We start from the raw sequence: 27,326 nt of genomic DNA, 5'->3' as shown, positions 1-27,326 counted from the left end.
AGCTGCTGATCTTTTGAAGAAGCCTGGGGAACAAAGCACTAGTGAAACAGAAATGCAAACCAGATTCCTTTCTCAAATTATTCATTTAACATTTCTGATCACACGTCACTTCTTAAGTCATCTGAATGCTCAAGAGATTCCATAGGAAAGCTTTCCACCCTCTGACTTTTTAAAATCAGTAATAATAAAAACATATTCAGACGTATCTTGTGTGGTTTTCTTTTTATAGCAAGACTTGTCTCTGTGAGAAAGAGAGAGTAAATTCAGCTGTAGGACAGCATTTCTCAATTAGGTCTAACGCCACCCACTGAAATGAACTCGGAGATTATGAATGCAGTGCAGCACTTCACAGAAAAGCATACAGAACAAGGAAAAATAGCCATATTCACTATTTGTTAAAATTGCTCAGCTGCTATCCGATGGCAGTCATATAAGCAGGCACACAGCTGTGGCCCACTTTCTTGATCTGAGCTGTCACAGAATGGATAGAAATAATACAAATGCAGGGAATCTTACTACATATGTCCATCCCCTCTTTCGTGCAAAGTAGTAACCAGACTGATCTGCCATGTTAACATTTTGTTTTATTTTCCATGATCAGCTGTTCAATACCTAACAACTTTTACTGATTAAGGCTGTGTGACACTTTTTATGAAAATGATGAATTTCTCAGGTCCTCACATCATTATCCGAATACCGTTTATCCCCACAGAACAGGATTCTGGGGAGTCCTTGTTTGTTTTAGAAGCTTATTAGGGAAGATCATCAATGGATTATAAATCCATTATTAATGGATTATTATTAAAGCTTATTAGGGAAGATCATCAATGGATTATAAACATCCCTGAAAGAAAACATGCCTATTGCAATGTGCAACAGAGTGCTGGTTGTATTCTAAGGAACATAGGAAGCTGTTTTATATAGTCAGATTATTGGTTCATTTTACTCAGTACAATCGAACCTTGGCTGTCAAACAATTGGCGTCCGAAATGTTCGACAACCAAACCGTGGCTTCTGATTGGTTGCAGGAGCTTTCTGCACTCGATCGGAAGCTGTGTCGGACATTCAGCTTCTGAAAAACGTTCGAAAACCAGAGCATTTACTTCCAGGTTTTCAGCGTTTCGGAGCCGAAACGTTCCAAAACAGAGGCGTTCAGGAGTCGAGGTTTGACTGTATTGTTTACACCAACTCCTGTGACTCCAAGGTTTCTGACTGGGGACATTCCTAGCCCTGCCTGGGGATGTTGGGGATCCAACCTCAGAACGTCTGCATGAAAAACATGTGCTCAATCACTGAGCCCACCTCCTAAGGCAGACATTCAGTCTAGGAAGTACAATGGTGGAGACAACAAGGGTCACAAAAGTGCCCTGCATTGAACTTTGACACTAGAAAAAATTATTCAACTTGGGTCCCCAAGATGTTGTTGGACTACAGCCCCATCATCCCAAGTCATTGACAAAGGATGATGGTAATTGTAGTTCAACAACATCTGGGGTTCCATATATTTAAAAAGGCTTCTCTATAACATGCCCCTGGAACCTTGGCTGTATTAAAAATTTCCACAGCAAAGACGACAATATGGGAAAGATCTGTCAAATATGAAAACAATTGCCATAGAATAAGCTGTTCTAAAAACTATACCAATCTGAAGACTTTTCTTACATTGCCATAAGCAAGTATATATAGTAACTTACATGCTGCTTACCATTAAAAGCACTAATAATAATAACAACAGCTCTTACTTTAGCCCTGTTATGGCACCAGTCTCAAAACCAGAAGTATTGAGAGGAGATCATTTTAACTGGAAAAATTGCACAGGATTAAGCCAGGGAAAAACCCACCTTGCAATGTTGAATTCCTCATGCCACATAACATCTAGTTTGGCCCTTACTTCAAATTAACAAATGAAGTGTCTATCCTTAATACTCAACTCCTATATCTTTCATACCAAAAGGGAATATACATTTATGGAACAATGATGATAATGATGGTGATGATGGTGATAATACAGGTGACCATTACACAGTGGTAGCCTGCTACATATAACCACTTGGTAAATCATTTGTATATGTTTCCAGGCAATGAGGAAAAGAGAGTTTTGCCAGGTACCTGATCAGAACTCTGGGGAAGCAATGGAGTACTGTATTAAAGTTATCCTCAAAACCTGGCAAAACCATAAAGATTGGGTAGCAATCTTAAATTACTGCTTCATAAATGGTTGTTGGCACTTCCTCTGAGTAGGCATAAAAGACGGAGATTAGAACAGGAATATGGGTTCCCCCTTTTTTAAAAAAAGAATGCTACATTAGCACATACACTGTTTAGTAATGCAAGCAATATAAGACTGGGAACAACTTTTCCCATTTACTGCATATCTTTAGCCATGTCAAACAATTACAATTTATTTATATACTCCTTTTCAGCCCAAAGGTTTGTAAATGTGGTGAACAGTATATTAAACAATATACAGAGTAGACTACAACTATATCCATCAGTCGCAAAACAATACAAGGCAGCAAAATCACAACAATATGTTTCTTTGTAGTGTAGAAGAAAATTTACTCTACAGCAAGGGTCAGCAAACTTTTTCAGCAGGGGGCCGGTTCACTGTCCTTCAGACCTTGTGGGGGGGGCGAAATATATTTTGGAAAAAAAAATAATGAACAAATTCCTATGCCCCACAAATAACCCAGAGATGCATTTTAAATAAAAGGACACATTCTACTCATGTAAAAACACCAGGCAGGCCCCACAAATAACCCAGAGATGCATTTTAAATAAAAGGACACATTCTACTCATGTAAAAACATGCTGGTTCACATCCCGGATTTAGAAGGAGATTGGGCCGGATCCAGCCCTTAGTTTGCCTACCCATGCTCTATAGGATATCCACATATGACTTCAACTGAACAGGATCGTCTAGAGAGAACACATAGTATTACGTAATCCTGATTTTAAAATGTATGTCAATACAGAAGTTACACACTTCCTAAGATGATTAATGAAGCTCATTAATAAAAGCCTAAGGGAAAGCTCTGCTTCAGTATTCACATATGTGCTTAACAAAAAGGGAACTCTTCAACTGAACCTGAAATGTGGGAGAGGGCAGGGTGACATACTGGGAGAAGCACTGTCTGAGATATTCACAGACAAACTACATAACAAAATTGATTATGTTAACATTAATGCAGCTGTTAATATTCATATATTTCAATTTTATTACTGAATATGAAAATAATTATAATGAGTACGACAAGCACCTCTGCCAAAAGGGGAGAGTTTAGTTTTGAAATACTTGCATAGATTCTGCCATTGCTACTTTTCAACATAAAAGTTATGGACACCTACCTAAAAGTAACAGGTTGTTACCTAGCCCTTCAGTGCTATACATGGCTCCACACATGCACCTACCATGGCAAGTTTCCCCTCTGGTAAGCTTGGGAAGAGGGCAAGGGCTCATCCCCACAGTTGTGCTGGCCTTAAGGGTATTCTAACAAGGTCTGAGGTCTTGGTTCAAGCAAAAAGTAGTTATGTAAGGAGAATTCCTAGATGCCAAGGTCCAAGTTTCAGGCAAGTACTCTTTGATGAGAGAATACCAGCAGAGATTTAAAATCACAAAATATGCAGCAAAGTAAAACATGCAAATATAGGCTGTTAGACCTTTAAAATATGCCCTTCCGAGTTCCTTGCAAAGTTTTCCTCTTCCCCTAGCATAGAAAAAGACCACATGATTGGTAAGCTAAAAATGATTTACAGTGGTACCTCGGTTTACGAACTTAATCTGTTCCAGATATCCGTTCTTAAACCAAAACCATTCTTAAACCGAGGCGCGCTTTCCCTAATGAGGCCTTCTGCCACTGGTGCCCTTCCACCGTTCAAATTCAGTTCTTAGACCGAGGTAAAGTTTGCAAACCGGGACACTACAGAAAATACTATGAAGATACATACACTGCTACCCCTAAGCAGATCTGGGCATGGACAGTAGAGTTGCCACCTTTTTTAACTGACCCTGTGCCTTAGCAGCAGCCTAGCACACAAAACTTAAATAGGAAAAGCTTTTGTTGTTGCCTTATCTCTACCACCTGATTATTTTCCACTTATCAGATGGCTTTTAAAATTACAAAAGCAGAGGTACTAAAATGGTTGGCAACCAAGAGAGATAAGCAGTACTGAAAAATTGATGCAATAAGCAGAAAACACTCAACATGGAAATCAGATACAATGAAAAGAAACTTCCTTTAGCAAAAATGGGTGATCTGTGAAGAACCCAACTTTTTATTAAGCAACAGAAGCAGCTTCAGATTTAGAATACATATCAACTTTATTGCATAGGAATTTACTATATAAAGATGCAGTTCTCTAAAAGAAAAGAAAAAACATACATGAAACTGGTCAAGCAACACAATGTGTTTTTTGGGAAATTGCACACCTTTGCCTGAATACAGAAATGCTATCAGCATTAAAATCCTTTAATTAGATTTATAGAGCAAATGTATTTCTGGTCATGGAGCAGTGAGGCAGAACGGAGTGGCAAGGTGTATGAAACTCTGCTGAGCACAGCAGCAGGTTTTAAAGGAGGAGAAAGTTGGTGTCTTTTTTTGTTATTCTAACTCCAGGCTGGGCCACCTGGAAAATTGTTTTATACAGACAGGGTCTTGAATTGCTGTCTGCAACTATGCCAGAGCATTCTGCAATAACTGGACCTTCCAGGTCAAGCGCAAATGATGCCCCACATTGAGTGCATTGCAGCAATCCAGTCTTCAAGTCACCAATACCTACACTACTGTGGTCAATGTCCTCTGGCCTAGGAACAGTTATAGCTGGCCAAAGCTGCTTCTAGCTACCTGGGCTTAAAGTGGGCTCCGTCATTCATTTGCTGCAGCAAGGGCATTCCCACCTGCCCTTCAGCTGTGGGGCAGTAGGAGCCTGCCTTCCTCAAGAAGGGAAACCACTTCTTCCTCCTCCCAGTGGTGCTCTTTGAAGAAGCTCCTTTCAACTTTCAAAATCAGAAACTGAAAGGAGCAGCATGGAGCAACTTGTAAAGGGCTCATTTTGGCTGTGCGTGCCTGTTCCCTCTTGGGGAAAAGGCATGCACAGCCAAAGAAAGCAACCCCTTTTGGAAGAAGCTGTCTTTTGGAAAGATAGGCTGTGCATAGAACTTCTCCTGTGGGCAGCTGATACTCCCAAAAGGCACCTGGCTGCCCCTGTTCTGAACAGGAGATAGGGAGTACACAAAAACAGTTGCTTTTGCAAAAGGCTTTCAGGCAGCGCTGCCACCACTACCACCATACTCTTATTTGCGCCTCCGGAGGCTCAAACAGGTGCACATGAACTGTCTTGAAAGCCCTCTGCAAACAGCAAAACTGGATGTTCTGGGACTTCAAAGCACAGAATCACCTGATGTCATAGTGTAAGGGAAGCCTTACACACCTGCTAAATTTGGCCTATCTGGGGTTGAAGAGGTATATGTTATCTCATCAGAAAAGTATCCATACCCCACAACAGACTCACTGAGGTTAATGGGCATGACTTAGGTTCCTTAATTTCAATTGGTCAACTCCAAGTAGGACTAGTATTGAATACAACCCAAAGTGATTAAACCACAACAATGAAACTGTTCAGCCTTCATAGCAATGCTAACATTGCCAGGTGTGAGATTAAACAATGGAGTTCTGTATCAGACTACAAAGAACCAAATTTTTTTTTCCAGCTTGCCAGGGGCTATCTAAAAGCACAGTTTTTGATCTTTAAAAGTTGGGTAGAAGTATCATTCAGAACATATAGATATAATAAACACTGAAGTAGAATTCAACTTTCTCAGTTAACCCTAACCTTTTAAATCCTGTTCTTAAAAGCTACCAATTTCAAGCATGTTTTGTATATAGCATTTTGCGACAGTTTCATAACAGTATTTTTTTAAAAGTTTATTTTAGCACCTCACCCTGCAACTATAAGACCATGGGGTGGGACTGGGAGTAAGGGAGAGAAGCACATTAACAGCCTGCTAATCAAGGACAAGTGTTTGGAGTCCTGAACTGTTAATTTTGTTGTGTGCCAACAGCTCAGCTGCAAATTGATATGGGTTGTCTACTTTTTTCTTCCTCTTTCAACAGTAAGGGCTACACTGATTGACTCTCAAAAAGGAGGTAGTTTGTACAAAAGTAGTGGTCTTCAAATACACTTTTTGGAAACAAATTCATGCAATCGAAAGTTTCAGATATGTTAATCCCATATGTAATATTTATAAATTGAGTTAAAATTTAGAACCTTTATACTGTTGTTCACTAAATAAGCAGGCATGTCAGATTATGAGAGCAGTTATTATCTATCCAAGATTTTAGAACATTCTGTGTGGTTTGAAATACTAGCTACCAGAGAACACAGAACAAACATGTTATGTTTTTACCCATTCACAAAGCAAATATTACAACAGTTATCTTAACACTTCATGATCACATTTCAGAAAGAATAGAGGAGGCTAGACTTAATTTAAACTGTGATGCACAATTCTCTAGCAGTCAAAGCTTTTCCTGCCCAAAGAGTCTGCAAAAGTGAAAGGAAGCAGCAAAATCTGATTCCATGAAAACCTAATTACATTGTCCACAGGATACTTATACAATGAAACCATTAAATGTGATACTATAGGAAGTGGGGGGAGGGGAACATTCCTAAATGTAAAACCATACAATCGGTATGAATTATTGAAATAGAGACTTAGATTAATTCAGCAAGTAGCAAAAGCTGTCACTGAACAGTACAATTTTAGCTGAAATTATGTGAAACAACAGATACACCACTGCAATGATCAATGAAGGCAAATATTTCAAGATAATGGCACAGTTTTAGAGCATGTTTCCATCTGTGATGTTCCTAGTCTTCTGCATTCTTTGGCAGAAACAATCATAGTAACTGCATACACTTAAGCAACTTCTGATTGCTACTCTTGTTTGTTTGCAATGCAGGCAGAAGCATATTGGGTATGCACAGTATGGCTGCAGGCTGAGAACTAGATGCAACTTGGAGTTTATCTATTGGCAGCTCAACCTCTGATTCAGCTGCAGCAGCAATAATACCATTCCACCTTGTTTGCTGAATAAGATCAACCACTTCTAAGAGAATTATGATCTTATCACAGAAGTCCTTACGGTACATAGTTAAAGATATTTTGAAAACTATATCTGCATCTACATTTTAAAATCAAGCAAAAAAGAAAAAAAGGCCCATTTAGGCTATCCCAGCCAATTTATTTATTTTAAACCATTTTTAAAATATCTTGCCTCTAACATAGCTAGTAAAAAGAGCTTACAGTTAAGGATCTTTGTTCACATAACCACCTGGGTATATTGTAGCAGCCTGAAAGGCTTGTGTGGTCCCCCCCGCTTCGCCCCAAATTCTTGGTCAGAAACTTGTCTCTAACTACCAAAACAAGGTTTGGCTTTCAGCACATTCTGGGTTTCATACTTTCTCTAGTACTTGAGTGTGCATGCACAACCTTTAGAAGAGCTGACAATGTGCCTAGATTATTGCATGAAGAGGTGTTCAGTGAACACCTAATTAAAAAGAAAAAGCAGTAAAACCCTGGTAGGGTCAAGAAGGAAATGCTAAAGAAATTTCAAATGATCAAATGAAGGATTTGGTATGTAAATAGGTCCCATTTTTCTACCACAGGACCCTCAAAGCAGCTACATCAGTTGCAAACGCTATTCAAGCCAAGCCCCAGCAAGCCTTGCTAACGGGAAACTAGGTCACATAAAGCATAAGACAATTCCTTCTACCAATTATTAAAAACATCCAGCTAATGCTTCAAAAAAGTAAGGCAACCTGTCAAAAGTATGTTTATCAACCTCCAGAAACCTGGGTAACAGACAATCTAATAGTGTAGTACATGATCATTTACTACATATTTGCTAAACATTTCACAAGTAGTATTAGTTCAAGCCCGTGAAACACTGGAAGGAATGCTTTCACTGAGAATGGGCTGCTGGGCTCTGCCTCCTCCAGGCCTCTATGCTTTTTTTGTCTCTTTTTGTTCAGGCATCAACTTCTGCTTACCGTCTGGATATATACACGGCCTACAACAGTACTCTTCCCAAGAACCTGGATTGTCAAGTTGGCGCTTGGTCAGTGATTAGTGAAATTTCTTTTCCTCTTGTGTCAGCTGCTTTAAAAGAATTGCATGTGCATGTGCAGCACACAGTCCGTTTTACTCTCACTGCGTCCAGCTTCACTCTCACTGCAAAATTATATATTGAACCATCTCAATTCTACTTCCTCACCTGGAACTCTTCAGATTTGCCTCAAGTACAGCATATCGAAAAGTCACATACACTCATCTCCCAGACAAACGAAGGTTAGAGAAGTTAATGCTATAATTGAGATTTTTGGAACTCTTCTAAATTTGGGGTTAATTCATCCACAGCTAGCTACTAAGAAATATGGGTGTCTCCGCAGTCCTCTTTGCCTTTCCAATATCCATTTCCATCCAAAGAACATAATTCTTTCTGTGCCTTTCTCCATGTGAAATAGCTTCCACCAGAATATTGTGTTATCACAGCAACTGAATCCACAATGGGGTGGGGGTAGAGAGGATTCCACCCACTGACCTTTTAGTAAAATTTCCTCAGTCCCCACTTCCCTAAGCATATTGCCTGCTCTCATCATTGTTCTCTTAGTCCCCCTGGTTCCAACATTTCTTTTCTATGCTTTCTGCTTTCTGCTGTTTTCACTGCCCCCCTTTGTCCCCAAATCCATTATATTTAGGACCTGGTACTTCCTTTCAACCTTTCAGTCTCCACTACTCTCCATGCCTATCCAGTTCTCCTCCAGGCTACTGTAACATCACAGCGGTTCAGCCAGCAGCTATGGAAGTTGGTACACTGACAGGCAACAGACAGTCAATGTTTACAGTCTAAGCTAAAGTGAAATTGAGTGTACCACCAGAAAATAGCAAGGGGGAGGTTGAGAGTTCTTCATCTCTCCTCCACTGCAGCTTCGTATTTAGAGGTTGGAATTGTAATACTGCACAGGTAGCTCCTCCATTAAATGTGTACTGGAAATCCATCCTATACAGTGGTACCTCGGTTTAAGAACAGCCCTGTTTACCAACTATTTGGTTTGCAAACTCCGCAAAACCAGAAGTAGTGTCCCGGTTTGTGAACTGTACCTTGGTCTAAGAACGGAAGCCGAACGGTGGAAGGGCACCGGCGGAGGGAGGCCTCATTAGGAAAAGTGTGCCTCAGTTTAAGAATGGTTTCTGTTTAAGAACGGACTTCCGGAATGGATTAAGTTTGTAAACCGAGGTACCACTGTATTAAGTGGTGGTTAACAACATGGATTTACCATGTGGAGGAACAACAGTCAGGTTGGGGAATGGAAAGGGCATCTACTTGCTCAGTGAGTGTGCCAGTCCTGGCTCCCTATCATTGTTATTTATTATTATTTTGTGGTTATGTACTCTGAGCTTTCAAACCATCCAAGGTTGCCCAAGACTTGGGCTTAAAATGATGCTGCAATCATGATTCTTATATAGCATCTGATTGCTAGTAAGGACTGGGCAAAGATGGACAGATAGAAGTGAAATCCAAGCAAGAAATCTAACTACTGATTGGCAAGGCCCCTACCCCATTCAAGAAGTCCCAGGGCACAACCATTATTGATAGTCTTTGTCCTCCCTTAGTAACTCATGTGTGGGGGTTTTTGGGTGATGCTAAATCTTTAGGTTCCTGTGGCAGCCTTGAAGACTTTTCACCAATCACACTCATGGGCACAAAACTGAAATGCTTTGTCTCCAGTTTAGAGCTAGTAACTATTAGCATATAACCACACAAGGTTATTGAAGTGATTTAATTAAGTGTATGATGAATCATTATTATGAAAGGCTATTCAGAAGTTACAGCTGGAATGGAATATGACAGCCTTTGTCTTGATGAAGAAGAGTCATTAGACACATGCTGCATCAACATGTTGTTATAAGGGAAAAAACTGCTCCTTTTCTCTTATGGGATACCCAAGAGCCTGCAGAGTGTCCTCATGTAGGTACTGCTTATAACAATGTGAAGAACAATGATGGCTGCCTGTTTTCACAGCGCAGTTCAAGATGCTGGTTTTCTTGCAAGAGGCTTTCAACAGCTGGGCTCCTCAACAGATTCTTCCCCAACCTAGGTATGCTCAAATGTCTTGGACTACAACTCCCATCAACCCTAGTCAGCACAGCTCTGCTGGCTGAAGCTAATAAATGTTGTAGTCCAAAACATCTTGAAGATACCAGGTTAGCAAATTTTGCCTTAATATCTAAAATATAGGAACGATATCTAAAATTTAATGGTATGATCCTTTGATAATGTCAATTTTTATACAGACAGAAGGAAACACAATACATGTACATGTACTTGCAGGACTAAACTAGATGAGATGTGAGATATCTGTACTCACATCCCCTGCCATTGCCTTTTTGATTAAAAGCAACTGGAGGGGGGTGCTGGCAGCATTTGATAAGGGCCACAGCATTGAAGGAGGTTTTAACGCCTCATACTGTTTTCGCAAACTCAAATTGTCACACACACAAAGCTGCTACTGCCCCACTGGGAAAAACATACCTGTATGTTCTCCCCAGTGGGCAAACAGCACCTTTTGGTTGGGGATATAATTAAATTCATGAAAATGGCATTTTTGGGAAGAATTAAAATCTCCCTATGACTTAAGGAGAAGAAGTGGAGAGATCTTCCACATCTTGTCTATCATGGGCTTTTGGTGCTGTTAGTCCAGCTCTAGAAAACATGCATTTTATAGAAATTTCCCAGTGCCCTAACCTGGTTATTCAGGAAGCAAGGAAATATACTGAACCAGCTTTAAATCATGAAGGTAGGGCTTAAATAATCCTAGAGGCCTAGTCACATGGGCACCTAAAACTGGCAATATTAATTCAGTTCTAGATGGCAGGCTGTTTTCTGAAGGTTTTAATATATTTAAAATAGAAGCCAAAAAGGATGAAAGAAACATTTAGTCTAATTGGTTTAATCTAAATTCAGTCTTCTCCACATCCCTTCCCGACAAGAGCACATGTGCAGGTGTTGAAGCATTTTCTTCAGTTTTCTAACAATAATACCAGCTATCAAAAGACAGAACACACTTGGGGAAACTCAGGAGTACATTGCAAATGCAGCTCTGCTTGCTTCTTCCCATCAACAGCATCCAGTTCCTTCTGTTTGTTAGGCTATATTAGGTTTTTCTTCTAAAATATTATGGGGTACAACTGCTCAACAAATGTTTGGGTGATATATAGTCAGACAGTTATTGTATTTAAGTTATTTTAAAATTAATAGGACTGTCAAATTATTGGGGGGGGGGCCTCTGTGCTGCCAGATATTACTTCCTGCCAATTCCTTCTTACTTGTCCCTGATAACACTAATACCCAGATTCTTCTGTTTTCACTCCTTTTCCTTGAGTGCTTAACTTCCTTTATCAGCCAACCTCTTATCTGCTCTTCAATGGGTTTTTTTTATGTCACAGAAGTTTAGCCAATGAAAAACAGCTGCATTTTTTTTTTTTTTGGTAAATTTACAAAACTTTTTTTTTTAAAGTCCATATTCTATGTTTTAATTTGACTCCTTTATATCTGTATAAGGTGGTATGGAGGTTTACATAAGAAAAGTTTTAGGTTTTAAATGAGTTGATATGAGGTAAGGGATAGAACTAAACTTAAATTTGAATTAAGTTGAAATTATATTAAAAAGTATTTGCTGTTATCGCCTTTTAAAAGACTATCTAAAAATGAACCTATGTAAAATCATGATGTTTGATATCCCTTATTTTTCTATATATTTTGAATAGATACGAACATAACATGAAATCCTGATTTATTTATTTATTTACAGATTAGTAAAGGGGTAAGGAAGAAACATGTATCATTAAAAACATGGTACATTCATATTCTGCACTTTATTTAGAAATAAAACATTTTCCTACCTATATCCTAAAAATGTTTCAGTTCTAAATAAACTGGAGAAAATAGATTTCAAACAGGAATTTAAAAATTCGTTAACAAATATTACTAATTTGGTGTGTGTGTTTAAATTTTCCAGTATTATAGCATGAAATTAAAACTTGCTTTATTGGGGGAGGGATAAAACTTGTTTCTTCACAATAAAATTGGGCTTAACACAACCAAAGAAAAACACAAGGCTTCTCAAAAGGCTTAGGAACATTGAAAGGAACTAGAGATGCCTGATTTGACATCTCTTATTTTTTTGACATCATTTAACAAACCACCTAGTTTAAAGTTAACGCTTAGCCCCACCCCTTTTCCCACTAACAATGGGGGGGACACAGAAAAATGGAAAACTTTGATGAAGTAAACAAAAAGTCTTACTTCCTTCTCTCAAAGATCAAAGAACCAACACATTCTGAAATAGCAAGAACGTCAGGCTTAACACTGCAAGCTTTAAGTATGCATGAAACACACAGCTCCTCACTAGCTGCTTTCTCCCTACAAGATCATGCTCATCTGGCAAAAAAACTAGTTAATGTAACATAAAACAGACTTTTAACATTCTTTCACATGTGCTGATGCGTTCAATAAAAATGCTTTTTAAAGCATGTAAAACCTTCCTTTAACTTTAATGTGGTAATATATACAATTTATTTATAAAAGGGGAGAGAACAGCACTACACGAAAATCATTATCTTCAGAATCCCATTCTTTTTTCATACAAGGGCAGCATAACAGCACTGACTTCAATAGCATAGTTGCTGTGTGACAAACAGCATTTGCAAATGAGTTATTATGAAAGCTGGAAGCATCCTGTAAGGCTAAGTGTTCTCATTTGCATTAACTCTAGGGACACCCAAGTTCCATCATATGGTTCCATCCTTGGAACAACTTCTTCAGCACTGCTACACATATAATCAAACCAACAACAGAAATGAGTTCAAAAGTACTTTAGTACAATGCTTTCTCTCAAACCGATTTCATACTAATGTTCTTAACTTGGAGCAGAGGGAAGGAAACGCTGTGGGATTAAGTAATAATAGATCAGTGCGAGTCAGAGCACAATGCTCTGAAAAAAGAAGTTAGAAACATCACACTTGAAGTGAACCACCTAAGCATCTTCCAGCAAACAAAGAACTGCACGCAGCTTAGCAATACCAACGTGCACCACCCTGCTTGCCCATCGTTATTTTAGCTCTCTTCCACGCTGCCTGTGCTAGCACCCGCAACAATGTAATATTCCTCACTACAATCCTTGTTCCAAGTCTGGCATCCTCAAACTTCTAACTCTCTTGCTGCTGCTTTCTAGCCATTAAGGGCCCTATTCATTTCACAAGCATTAAGATGGGGAGCTTCTTGTCTTAGATCTCAGCAGCTATACCATACACACCAGCCCTTAATTTCCTCTCTCCCCTTCCAATGCCTCCTTTAAGGGTCCCTACAACTTTAATTTCTAAATTGTTCCTGACTCGGTCCTCCCAACCCTCGGGTTTCTTTTCGCTTTTGTTTCTCTGCCTGAGCCTTCAGGTTCCCCCTGTCCAACAAGGGCTTGATATTCCCCTGGCGCTCAGATTGTACAAGAACCCTGTGTCTCTCCAACCGAGGCAGTCTGGCTTGAGCATTTAAAAAACCAGTTAGTTGGCTGCTGCCTTTGCCTGTTCAGCCACAGGCGGCAAATCCTGTCATAGCCGCTCTCCCCCCCCCCAGTTGGTGAGGTTGGTGCCCTTTTCTGCCCTCACGCAGGGCAAGCTCCCTGGACCTCTTTCCCCAAGAGGAGGTCCATGCCCGCCTCCCCTTCGGTGCGCGCAACCTCCCACTGGCGGGGGGGGGGGAATTCCTCCTCCAGCCCCTCTGCTTCTTAGGGGTCAAGACCTCTTCCCCTCCGTCGGCCTGGCCAAGCAAGGAGGCGAAATTCCCTCCAAACAGGGAGGAGGGGCTTGAAGCAGCACAACCCCCACCCCCAATATGGAATTTGAGCCCCAAAGGGGTGGAGCCCCCTCAAACCTCCCACCCCAAATCGGGGGTCAAGCCCCCCTTCTACCCTCAGCCTCCCTGGGCCGCGCATGAAGCACCCCTCTCCACCCCAGCTGTGGGCCTTTCACTTCCCCCACATTTAGGGTTTGAGCCCCCAAGGGGGTAAAGCCCCCTCCCCCCCTCCGGCCCCTTTATTTACCGCCATCATCAGCACGCGCGAGCTGTCACCAAGCGCGAGACACCCCAACCGGCACCTGACACGCCCCCCCGGCCGCCATTGGTCGCCGAGCTCGCCCCGCCCCGCGCTGCCGTTGGCTGAACCGCCCGCCAGACACGATTTCCTTCCCACCCCCGGCTTGGACCGCCCTACGACGAGTCGCCATTCAGCGAGCACGTTTACGCTACCTGCGCAAGGGGGCTCCCGAGAGTTTTCTTGAACGGTTCCTTTTCTTCTCGGCGTCATCTACGTAACACGAAAGAGCGGGAACCCTCTCACTGATTTACGCTAGTGACGCGTTAGATTGTGTGGGGTGGTTGTTGTTGTTGTTGTTTTTAGTTTTCCCGAGAATCCGAAGATTCTTCGGAACAGTTCGTCCCTAACGGCGTGGCAGCTAAAGCAGACGCGTTTGCCGTCTCTTGTTCCCCCGAACTGCTAGTTTACGGCACTTGCGGAAGCTAACCAAATCCTATAAAAACCAGAAGCGGAGTCTCGGAAGGAGGGTCCGGGGAATACGTTAGCTCCGCCCCCGGAGCTGTGACATCCGTGGGCTTTGTGAATCGCGGGGGGAGGAAGAGGGGGGTTAAGTTTGGTTGAATCACAGGAGGGTAAATAAGGATGTTTCAGAGACAAAGGGGCTCTTAAAGACGCAGGACCCCATTTCGTCGGTCGCCCGCCTGTCTCTCCGGAGCGTCGCGGAGGGCCTGGCCGGCGAGCTTTGGTCTCGCGGCGGGGCTGAGGGCTCGCAAGGGACGGGGAAGAGAAGGCTCCCGAATGTCGCTGCTCCGCGACGGCCTCCCGAGACAAGGGAAGGGGCAGCAGCTGGCACGTTCACATGGCCCAATGTGCAAACACACGTGTATACACACACGCAGCGTGCGCGCGGCCCCGCAGGGTCACTGCCTGGCGGGCGCCACGCGGAGCAGCGGCCGAATCCTGCGCCCCGTTCCCCTCTCCAGTCACAGGTCCGGCTGGAGCGCCTTTTGCTTCGCGGGTTGCTCCAAGCGCCGCTATAGAAACTGGGCTAAGGAACCCACACGGCGTCAAAATGTGAAACTTGCCGCTTTTTAAAGTATATATAATTTAAACAGATATTATGTGGCTTTTTTTTTTTTTTTTGCCTCGTTTTATCGTCAGGAAGGAACTGATGACATGGCAGCAGGTGAATAATCTGAGGCAGGCAGAGACTGCAGGGACAGAAAAGCAGGCTCCGTTGCGGCCGTTTTGAATCTCCTTGTATGCTTGTATGTATAATGGGAGAAATTAACGTATCGTACAGAATAACTTTGCAGCAGAGGTGTCGGCAAATTTATTCAGAAAAATCCTCTTTCAATGAATCTTTCTGGGGGAAAAGCATGTGGTAATGTGCACTTTCAGGGGGGAGAAATGCAAGATTTATACCGATCGGACCTTAGCATTTTTGTGTGAAAGCCCTCCCCGCAAATATACCAGATTACAGCTCACATCTATATCAGTTGACTGCAGTATAGAAATCCAGTGCTTTGTGATGCTACTGTGACATAAAAGCATGGATCTTCATTATTAAAGTTAACATGCAGAGGTTCCCCAAATGCCAAATTTGTTGTTAAATCACAGCTTGCATTCATCCACAAACTATACTGCAAAAAATACAGTAAGGGATTAAGCACTTCATGGCCACAATAGCATAAAGCATGGAATGCTCCCAAAGCCACAATCAAATCACTGCTTGCATCCATTTCCATGGACTCCAAAATAAAAACCACAGCTCTAGATTTCCTTAATATCCAGCCTGGTAATTCTGATATTTGGGCCAGTCCCAACCAGGTATTACCTGACTGGATTTTGGAATTATTGTAATGAACTAAGACAGATTCCTTTACTTTTTGTAGATCTAGCATTGTTGTAGATAACAAAGATCAAAGGCACAGACCCGTATTGATCCTTATTCCTCCCCCAATAGAATTCCGCCCTAAAGGTAAAGGTAAAGGTACCCCTGCCCGTACGGGCCAGTCTTGACAGACTCTGGGGTTGTGCGCCCATCTCACTTAAGAGGCCAGGGGCCAGCGCTGTCCGGAGACACTTCCGGGTCACGTGGCCAGCGTGACATCGCTGCTCTGGCAAGCCAGAGCCGCACACGGAAACGCCGTTTACCTTCCCGCCAGTAAGCGGTCCCTATTTATCTACTTGCACCCGGAGGTGCTTTCGAACTGCTAGGTTGGCAGGCGCTGGGACCGAGCAGCGGGAGCGCACCCCACCGCAGGGATTCGAACCGCCGACCTTTCGATCGGCAAGCCCTAGGCACTGAGGCTTTAACCCACAGCGCCACCTGCGTCCCACCTAGAATTCCGCCCTATCTGCCATCAAATCACAAATCACATTCATGTCTATGAAGTGCATTATAAACTTGTGGTGTGATGCAAAAGTATGAACCAGATTCATAGGTTATTAGTCCCTACTCCAGGTTTGGGGAAACTTTAGGCAAGCTGCTCTCAATGGGCCACCTTGCATACTTAGTGGGGACCAGCTTGTTTGTGGGATGGCTGCCTATAGCAATAGCACTGAGCAGAGTTCTGACCAGTGCACCTGAACTTACCTGCTGCACCACTCCCCATTGTGGAAAAGCAGGCTGTTTACTTGATGATGGCATCAGCATATCAGATGCTGCCAGACTTGTATGCAGGTGTCCCGTATTGATATATTTGTTTTATGCAACCTTTTAGACTGTTATTGTCACCCAAAGTGGCTGACATCAATTTTAAAAAGAGGTAGAGCTGTTATCAGGACTAGAAACTAAAAGAACACACAAGGTAAATGGAAGTAAAGGGAATAGGAAGGAGATTAGTTCTTCTTCAATGTCAGAACAAAGTGAAGAGCTATATCCTGTTCAGTCTAGGCTGATCTTCTGCAGCTGGTGTTGTTGCCTGAATGCTCTTGTTCCTTTGAGCCATGTGGTGGATCACTAAACTGCATGTTGCAATTATTGCAACCTTCTTAATTAAGAACCTTCTAGCACTGGACTTACTTCATCCACCCATGCTTCCCATTGGATCTATAACCTTCTGTTGCAATTGAATCTTGTTGAGCAACAAGGTCTTCCTGAGCTCTGGTTTGTTCCTGTATGTTTGATTATTGTTTGGTCATGACTTTTGATGTTTCTTCCTACTGTTTTGTCATCTGGTCCTGATTTACTTCTTGATCCTGAAATTTAGTCTTCAGTCTGTGCACATAGATATGAGCTCCGATCATCTACAGGAGAGCCATGTCTCAGATACATGTGATTGTGTCACTGTGCTTGTTGTATTGTTGTCATCCTTCTGTCTTGAGAGTGTGCCTCTGGGATGAAGTCAAACCTCCCTGGGGCACAAGCCTGGGCAGTGTGTATGGAGGTGGTCCTGGGCAGCCCAGACGACACTGTGATGGAGCTGTAATTTTTACAGTGAAATCTGTGTGGATGGGCTTGAGCTATGAATAGATGGTACACTTTTATGGTGTAACAATTTTAAAATAAGAAAGAAAGAGGAATTGCCCTGGATCTACATTCTTGTTTTGTGGTGGTAACATAAGGACTAGATCCATGTATAGTGATGGTTGATTTGGGAAGCCTTCAGGGAGAAACCATGAGGGTCTAGGATCCTTGGTTTAGCACTCTGATGGAGACATGAAGTCATGGGTCTGTGATTTTGGCAGCACATTTTGTGAATACGGATGTGACTCATGATTTGGACCATTTCTATTGAGAAACCATTCTGATGAGCTCCAGGTCCATGTTTTTGCACCACAGCAAACTGCTAGATCCATGGTTGTTATGGGGAAGAATGTGAACTGTGATTTGAACTGTCGTGTGCGTACAAAAATAATGCAAATTCAGCGGGATCCTTTAATTCAACTAGATCATACTTTTACTTTCCACTCCCTCTCCAAGGGGTATGAGAAGTAGTGTAATGCACCTTGTGTGAAGATTGGCCAACTGAAAGTTAACCCAGGGTGAATGGTAGGCTGATTATAGTTCTGATTGCTGGTTGCCATGTGAACTAGAGGGCAAGGGGGTGGGGCTAGGCCAACTTGGGGGGGAGTGTTGTGTTGGGAGAGATCTATCTGAAACCTGAAAAGACGCTGCCTAATGGCCCTGTGAGAAGATCTTAGTTAGGGATTATAAGAGATGCCGCCATCCACAAACAAGGCACTGAAGTGAAGATTCCTGTCATAGTCCACCATCTGCGATGAAGGTTGCCAGCTGAGCACTACAGCTGCAATAGCAATAATCATGGCTATGAAACATCTTGCTTTTTTCTCTGTGTACTGTCTGATTTTCATTTTATTTTATGTTAATTGGTTAGCTACAGCAATAATTTAGGTTTAATATCCCAGACATATCTTATTTGTTCTGTAACATCTGAGTTACCATACTATTGCTTTGCTTGTCTAAATTCCTTGGGGCTTTTCTTGACCCCAAAATAAATCTTGCCAGTGTTTGAAAGCATCTAGGTGTGCATTCCTTTTTGGCTGAAATTCATGCAAGGAGGGTTTGCACACCCACTTGAGGATCGATTGCAGAAGAAAGGACTATTGACAGGCTAATTAATTGAGGTGTTCAGGGCACAGATCACCCTGAATAAAAATCATAAACTTTCTGCTCACTCTGGTACTTTCAGTTGGCTGATAAAATAAATCCAAGGGCACGGAAGTAAAAAATTTGAATTCCTAGGTGTGTTCCACAAAAAAAACTGTGTTAGCGAGAGGGCAGTTTCAAATCTGTTATTTCAGTCTTTAAAGGGTAAAGGTAAAGAGACCCCTGACCGTTATGTCCAGTCGTGGATGACTCTGGGGTTGTGGCGCTCATCTCGCTCTATAGGCCGAGGGAGCCGGCATTTGTCCGCAGACAGCTTCCGGGTCATGTGGCCAGCATGACTAAGCCGCTTCTGGTGAACCAGAGCAGCACACGGAAACGCCATTTACCTTCCCGCCAGCGCAGTACCTATTTATCTACTCGCACTTTGATGCGCTTTCGAACTGCTAGGGATTCGAACCGCCATCCTTCTGATCGGCATGCCGTAGGCTCTGTAGTTTAGACCACAGCACCACCCGTGTCCCATTTAAGTCTTTGCTCTTCTTTAAAAATGTTTTCTCAGATATACAGAGAACATTTTTAAAATATCACAATTTTAGAGCAGTTTCAACTTTTTAACACAATGGCAGGTAGTGATGAAATCTGTGATCCTGCTCCCAGGAGGCTGAGAGAATCCTCTTGGAGAAGTACTGAAGTAGGAATGGAAGATTTGTTAAGAAGTGATTAGTTTAATAAAGCACTTCAATGGCAAACACTGGCAGTAAACTGAACCTTTGCTGGCAAAGTGGGAGAGGGGTGTCAACAGGAAACAGAGATCAAATCCACCCCACCGCAAATTATGGGCATGTTCAGGATCAGCCCCCGGGGATTGCTTTTTCATCAAGATAAAAGTGCTTGGTTTAACTTCTTATTAAAAATTACGCTTATTAAACAGCATGTTTATTTAGTCTTAAGAATGCTGGTTTCTAATAATAAGCTAACCAGGAAACAGCAGAAAGCAGCTGTTTTACATAAACTTTTGTGTGTGTGGTGTGTGTGTGTGTGTGTGTGTGTGTGCGCGCGGCATGAATTGCCTCAGCAGATACAAAAGACAAAAGATGGGGGGGGTCACCTTAAGCAGAAAACTCAGAGTGAGGTGATACAGCTGGGGAACACAAATGCTTCTCATGCTATCAAAGTGCCACAGTTTTACACAGAGATGAATAATTTGACAGAATAGATCAGAAATTAAAGGAACTGGTTTTCATTTGGAGGAGACACTTCATAACACTAAAGCATTATTCTGCCATTTAAAACAAACAGCTCAGGATCGAGATATGACACATGGGATGTGTCAATATGCCCTACATTGTCTGAAGCCTCAAAGCAAGAAAAGATAGGCACGATTGCCAGTCATCAAATGGATAAACTTTACTCTTTGCATGCACAGGGCCAAAGTCCCTCATGATAAAGTGGTGATAGCTCCAGTGAACCCAAAACTCACAAGAACCATGTGAAGTAACAAGGATGCGGGGACTCCAGTCACAGATTCATGACCCAAAATGGTGTACATTTTGCATATGCATTGGTGCCTATGGAAAATTAAGGTAACAGGTGGTTGGAATTCCACCCACATGGCATTCTTCTGCCATATTAGCAGAGTATTAAAATGTAATGTATCCAGTACAGCGCTAAACAACTCTTCTGTCAGTGCAAGGGTCTACAGTTGTGCAACAGGACTTTCTCCCCTACCCTGACAGGTCCCCCTAAAACAGTTCTGGGGGTTCTTTAGGTTCTTTGGAGCAGATCTGGGGAGCATGCAGAGTACTCAAGCGAGGAGAAGTCTTATCACACAAGCATAAATTCTTTTCCAGGCAGGACAGTTACTTAGCGCTACATTGGATGCAAGCTTGTTTTCAGACAGGGCCTGCAGCAAAAGACTACAGCATGACCTTCATTGGCCATTCCCTAACAATGCCACTTCAGGGGTGCCAAAAGATGTGAGGTGGCCATCCATGAAGATAAGCTTCTTTAGGCTGACCAAGTCAGGGCATTGTCAGTCACCTCTTTGATTCTGAACGACAAGCAACACGGCTAATAATATACTGACAATATTTTTATAACACTATATCAAAATTCATTAACGGAAGACATATAATACATGCATGGAATCACAAACTAATAAGAATCAGATAAATGTTCCATAACCAGGAATGGTAGGATTGATAAGTACCTTTTTGATTTTGAGCATGTTTGTAAGCACACTGTGGATTTTACTGAGCATTTTTCAGATCCTTGGTAGCAGTTTATTAGGAGCCATAAGAAACGTAACTTTTAAAGGCCCGCCCCTGCCCCAAAGGGGTGTGTGTGTGTGTGCGCGCACGCATGTTCCAATTTCCAGGCAGTTGCTGTTGTTTTCAAGTTGCCCAGCAAGAAATGCACCCTGTAACCTGCAAGGTTTTAGGGTGCACTCTCTGACTTGTGTTTACTGGGCATTCGCTTGGCATGCTGTTTACATGTTTTGCTTTTTAAACACTCTATGCATTTTTAAAACTTTTTTAAAAAAATGCCGGATACAAACCTTTTTTGCTCTGGAGCAGTAGTGGAAATGCTTGATGTAACATAACAACAAGCGAATAAGCTGGTCCCCCAAAAAAACACTTGAGGGAAGAAAGCATGTCACTCTGACTAAACTCCAAAGGCTGAGAGACAGCAAATAAGTCGCCTGGTTCTAAAAGGGACAACGGAGCGAAAGGAGGTGGAAGAAGAACCTCTGCGGTCTTTGTGAAAAACCTAACGATTTGTATTGGCCGTTAAGAGTGGGAAAGCTAGCTCAGTCCTTAATCGGCAATGGCAAGAAGGACGGCGATCATCTGCGACTCTAACATTTCTAGGGCGGGGGATTCCGCCCTCACTCCCAAAGATCTAAGAATGACTGGCCCGGCAAGGTGGACGCATTCCTGGGGCCTCGTCCCCCTTCTCAATGGGTACAGTACTTGTAGACTGGAGGCGAAGGGCGGAGTTTCGTCGCCTTCTTCAGGCCTGGCTCCGCCCCTTCTTCTCGGCTGCCACGGCAACGACCAAAATTATGGACAGGAAGGCGGGGAAGTGGGGGGGGGGAGAGAACCGACTGCCGGAGATTTGTCCTTTGTGGGAATTTAAGGGATTTTTTTTTTTTAATTCAGTCACCATTGTACACGAGGCGGCATGATTTAGTTTCTGTTTCTATAACAGGAGATGAAGAGCAGACAGCCTTTCTAGCCCGTTCATTTTTTAAAAAAGCATCGGGGAAGGTTTTTTTTGGGGGGTTGTGTATTAATTTTAATTACATTACAAAAGCTGATTCTAACATCTGCCTCTATTTCTGTAAGGCAGCTGAACTCTCTCCTCGCACCCAAAGCCGATAGCTCATCTAAGGGTTTGTTCACACAAAGATTCATATAGTGTGCAATACACAATATGCAAAAGGATGCACAGAAGTGATCGGATCTGGGGTAGTTTTCCCCTACTATGATCTGGCTAATTATAGGTGCCTGCAGTAGGCTATTTCACTTGTTACATTAAACACTCTCTCATACACACACAAACACCATTGCTTTGCTGTTCTGGCCCAACAAAGGGTTTTGATTTAGACCCTCACCAGACCAGCTTAGATTCCACTAAGCTTTATCCACAATTAGTCAGTTTCTACCACTGACCTGCCAGCTTCCATCATGCCATGGCATGCTTTGTGGTAGCTCCACTTTGGGAACAGTCCGGCTCTCTTCCTCCCATATACCAAAGTTCTAACCCAGGGTCTGGTATTTTTGAAATAAAAACGTGGCAAGACTAAGTGTAGATCTCTAAATTAGAAACTCCCCCCCAACTGAGGACTGAATGGGGGGGGGAGGGGGAGAGAGACCTGCAGCCTGCTTTTGCAGTGAACAGTTGAGAGTAGCTGTCCCATGTTTTCTTCCATTTCTAGAATGCTATATGTGCCAATTGCTTCAAATATCCCCCTCTTCTGCCTTGGACATCAGACTTATTCAGTAGTAGCATCTTCCCTTGTGGTAAAGGAATGCTTGCAGAACCCACCAGCGCTTAGTTTGATGCAGTGCCATCAAAGGATGAAGGCAAGAAAATCCAGTTATATGCAGAACATTCAAAAAGGCTTAAAAAAAACCCTCTCAAGTGTCTTTATTTGCGTGTTTTCATTAGACATGCTGCTGAAAAACTGTAACGGCTGATTTTAAAGTAACGCTGCTTACTTTTGTATTTTTAAAATACAATTTAGTGACATAATTTTGCATTTATACCATTTGGGAGAATGTTATCAATATTTTAAATAAAGCAAATTTTACTACTGTATGTGGTCACAGGCAAAACAAACGAACTTAAGAAACCCCCAGACTTATTTGCATAATGTTTTATGCAAGGGGAAGGGCTGAGAGGGTGTAATTTATGAGTTGTGACAGTTTTAGTGGCAGTTAAATGGCTTTTCCTAGGGCCTTGAAGTATGTGAGAAGTTTTACCAGAATATCTCTACACTGAGGGCTTCCTTCAGTGTACCTGACAGTAACAGATTTTTCAACTGAGCAAGGCTAGTCGGTGCTATATCTGAAAAATGGAGGCCAGTTCCACACATCTCATTATACTTCTCAAGGGGAAAGTATTGGGACATTAGCTGCTTGGATATGCACATTAATTAGTAACCCTTGCCTGAAATCTACCAAAATAATGCTAGCTGTAAACTTGGTTACCAACTCAGGTCAAGGGCTTGAATAAAATGCAGTTTCACTCTTCCTGTGTTGATTATACAGCCTCACAAAGATCATCTGGCAATTTCATACCCTCCAACGTTTCTCCAATGAAAATAGCAATGGCCTATTCTATACCAACAACAACAACAACAACAACAACAATTTTATTTATACCCTGCCACTCTGGGTGGCTTCCAATATATATAAAAACATAATAAAACATTAAACATTTAAAAAAAGCTTCCCTATGCAGGACTGCCTTCAAATGGCTCAGGTATTGGATAACTCCATATCCTCCAACATTTTTCCAGTGAAAATAGGGAGCTCCTACCATACCTTCCAACATTTCTCAGAACAGGGACGTCCTAAGGAAAAACAGGACATTCCAGGATCAAATCCAAGACTGTCCCTGGAAGATAGGGACACTTGGATGGTCTGCGAGTTTGTTATATTTCTTATAAAAAGCTTGCTTGCTTATTTATTTATTTAAGCATTCATTTAAATATGGGTGGAAGTCTGGGTACAAGCAGAATCTTAAGAGTAGAAAAGCACTTAGGTAAGCCATCCTCCTCTAGCTGAAGCCCCATTAGATATTGTGCTGTGTTCTAGCATAGCAGAGACCACACCTTCACCCTTTCCTATGTGACAGCCCTTCAGGTATTTGAAGATTTGCTATCAGGTCCCCTCACAGTGTACACTTAACGAGATTTTTAAAACATGAAGTGGTTTAGAAATGCTTTTAAATAAATACATGTGGGTATATAAATCTGCTTTCTTCAGACACTTCCAAACTCCGATGTAGTTGAATGTGTCCCTTGGTGTTTATTTACAAAAACCAGCTTGGTGAGAAAGCTTGATTTTTGCCAAGTAAGGTCCCAACCCTACACATTCCGGCTTATTCATAACTCTTATAGTACTGCTGGGTGGTGTTAGATGTTGAACATCGCAATGTAGCACCAGTCACATTGCTGTTTGGCCATATACCACAATGTTGAAACAAGCTGCGTTGGCCCCAGCCAGCTAGATGCAGGGTGAAAGTGCCGCAACATTCGCCACCAGAACTGGGCCCCTTTCACCCCAGTGCCCCGCAGGCTAGGGCCAATGCAGCTGGCCCATGCCACTACTCAGCTGGGGGGGGGCTCTCCCTCCCCCCAGCTGAGCGAGCCCTGATGCCTCAACAGCATCAGATTGCTCAGCTGGGGTGGGGGGAGGATTCTTCCACCCATCTGAGCGATGCGACGCCACAGTAGCATCAGGCTTCGCGCAGCTGTTGTGTAGAAAAAGCCCCCCCGCCCCAGCTGAGCAATACGATGCTGTTGAAGCGTCGTGGTTGCTCTGATGGGGGGGACGGTTTCACAGAGCCCCCACACCATTGCTGGCTTTGGCAAGCCAGCGCCGGACTGGGGGATCCGTTAAATGCAGCTTGTCTCTCCCACTGCCCCATATGAGGGCAGACTGCAATGTCTTTTTCACTCAGTGGTATATCGCTGGTAAAACCACCGCTCTTCTGAGTCCCTCTGCTAGCAGCACCCCCTGGATGAAGTTGCGCTGCTAGCAGAGATATACCACTGAGTGAAACCAACATCGCAGTCTGCTCCTCATACTGGTCCTGGGCAATATATCTCTACATCACCCAAGCCCATCTCACAGAAGCTAATGTTTCTCCTCCCCACCTCCCCACGCAAACACATTTTAGAACAGAGGCTTATGTTAACTCCTTTAAAAGGCACAACATCAACAAGCCAAAGGTCTGAGCCTTGAGCACTTACCCACTGCAATTAATCAGTAAGCACGGGAATCAAAACTTATTAAAGTCAAATGAAGTATAGTTCATAGATCAGGTTCAATTTGGTTATTAATATGTTAAATTTACTTGCAGTACAAACCATTTTCCGCACATGTTATGAATCAACTTGTCAGATCTTTCTGGGCTCATAGCCAATGGATAGGATTGAAAATACCAAGAAGCTTTTCTAAGTGCCTTAATGTTTAGATATGCAGGCTTAAGAAATGATTGCCTACCAATAAAAATCATATGTAATTAATAGCTTTGGCAGAATTTCTTTGTAGGCAGTGAATAACAGTGATCATTGTATTTCCTTATTATTTGTATAGTTCTAATGTTTCCTAGCAGCTGGAGGTCAATGGATCAAATATAATTAGTGCTGCAAGTCAAAGTAAATATTCTCCAGTCAAACTTATAACTGTCTTTTTTCAGAATAGATGTTTTATATAGTTTTTACAACTTTGCCCAAATGCAAATTCTGATTACCAATAGCTTTCTTTTAAATGATCAATCTGCACGTAAGTTGGGAGAAAGGTTAACATACATTTCAATGCACCTGGATCCAAAAAGTACTATTTGCATTTTGTTCAGAGCAGGAATACAGAATTTCCCCCTCTGACTCTCCAAAAAAGTCCCCTTCCAATCCTGTAAATTAAACATTCTGCCTCACATGCAGTAAAGGCACTACATTTTCAGAGTTTACATTTTGAACTTGCAGCAGAATCCATATATGGGCAGAAATGAAAAGCAGTTGCTACCATGCACTCTTCACTCAGTTAAGTTGGGGTGAAGGAAAGAGAAGTGTTTGATTTTTCCAGTGCTGTATTGAAAAACAAGGAATCACTATGGCAAACCACATTCTGGACTTCTCTCTCTCTCTCTCTCTCTCTCCCCGCCTCTCGCTGTGCCATATGCCACATTATGCACACAGCAGCCTGATTTGCATGTCATAGTAAGCCAAAATATGGCTTATCAGGGAATGTATGGCTTATTTAGGGAAGCTTTTAATGTTTGATGCTTTATCGTGTTTTTAATATTCTGTTGGGATCCTCCCAGAGTGGCTGGGAAAACCCAGCCAGATGGGAGGGGTATAAATAATAAATTATTATTATTATTATTATTATTATTATTATTATTATTATTAGGACCTCATAGCTGTTTTTCTCCTCCCCAGTCTCTTTTACTCTCAAGCTGCACCGAGTTAGACCAAGGTTTGACTTATCAAGCTTGTAGTAAAGAATTATCCTCACTAATCAAGAGCTCTATCCAAGGTTTGTTCTAGGTTTACAGATTGTAGCTAGTTGGGCAGAGAGCTAAACCATGGCCCCAGGTAAAGAAAACACACTAAGCCAGACTTTGCTTCTCCTCAAGTATTTTTTACTTCCATGCCACACTAAACTAAGGCAAAGTGGCTGTCGCCTCCTCTCTGGGAGCCTACATATTTGCACTAAGCCATGTTTGGGCTTAGTGTGATCTGTAAACCAAAACTGCCTGCACTCACACAAGGCACATCCCTTTTTCATCAAAATAAGTTTTGGATCACCAAGTGTGGTTGGTACTCTGACTGGCTCTATGCACCCTACAAAAATTAAAGCAAAATATCCTCCCCCCCCCAAAAAAAATACTCCACTTCCCCTTCAACACATTTCAGGGCAAGCATGTCAATGTTAATGGGCAGAAATGTTCCCATAGTCCTTATGATAACCACTTATTTGCCACAAATAACTCCTACCTCTGCCTTCTGCTCCCCCCTCAAGTGCCATGCACAATCGTCATACGCTGTGTAGTGGTTTCAACAGCACCAGCCCAACAGTACCAAATGTATTGCTATCTCAGCACAATGGTGGCACAAATTTCCATTACTGGAGCACAGGTACAGAGTTTCCTTACCTGCACACTATTACAAGGATCCTGGGGCTGAAGCCTACAGCCTGTTGCTACTTCACAGAATAGCACAATACCAGGCTCATACACAAATAGGTCAGGGTGAAGGGGGAGGCAATTGTAAGGCTGGGGGGGGGGGGAGGTTTACACAGCCAGTCCAAATTCTTTATCAAGATTTGGACTCCGTTAATAAAGAACAGAGGGTCCTAGA

General features: G+C 42.4%; 1 protein-coding gene across 5 annotated transcripts in view; it reads right to left on the bottom strand.

Moving 5' to 3' along the window:
* The window catches only part of USP49 (ubiquitin specific peptidase 49), a 53,037-nt gene extending 36,911 nt beyond the window's left edge, over nucleotides 1-16,126 (bottom strand). For 4 of the 5 annotated variants that reach the window (XM_079980662.1, XM_079980661.1, XM_079980659.1 and 1 more), the window contains exon 1: nucleotides 14,161-14,256. The gene's annotated coding sequence lies outside the window, so the exon portion shown is untranslated. Of the gene's footprint in view, nucleotides 1-14,160; nucleotides 14,257-14,366 lie in introns of those variants that run through there. The other variant, XM_079980660.1, reaches the window with a different exon arrangement.
* Between the last annotated feature and the right edge of the window lie 11,200 nt (nucleotides 16,127-27,326).

The sequence above is a fragment of the Podarcis cretensis genome (assembly GCF_951804945.1).
Source record: "Podarcis cretensis genome assembly, chromosome: 6".
Lineage (NCBI taxonomy): Eukaryota > Metazoa > Chordata > Lepidosauria > Squamata > Lacertidae > Podarcis > Podarcis cretensis.
This window is presented reverse-complemented; position numbering and strand designations above follow the sequence as displayed.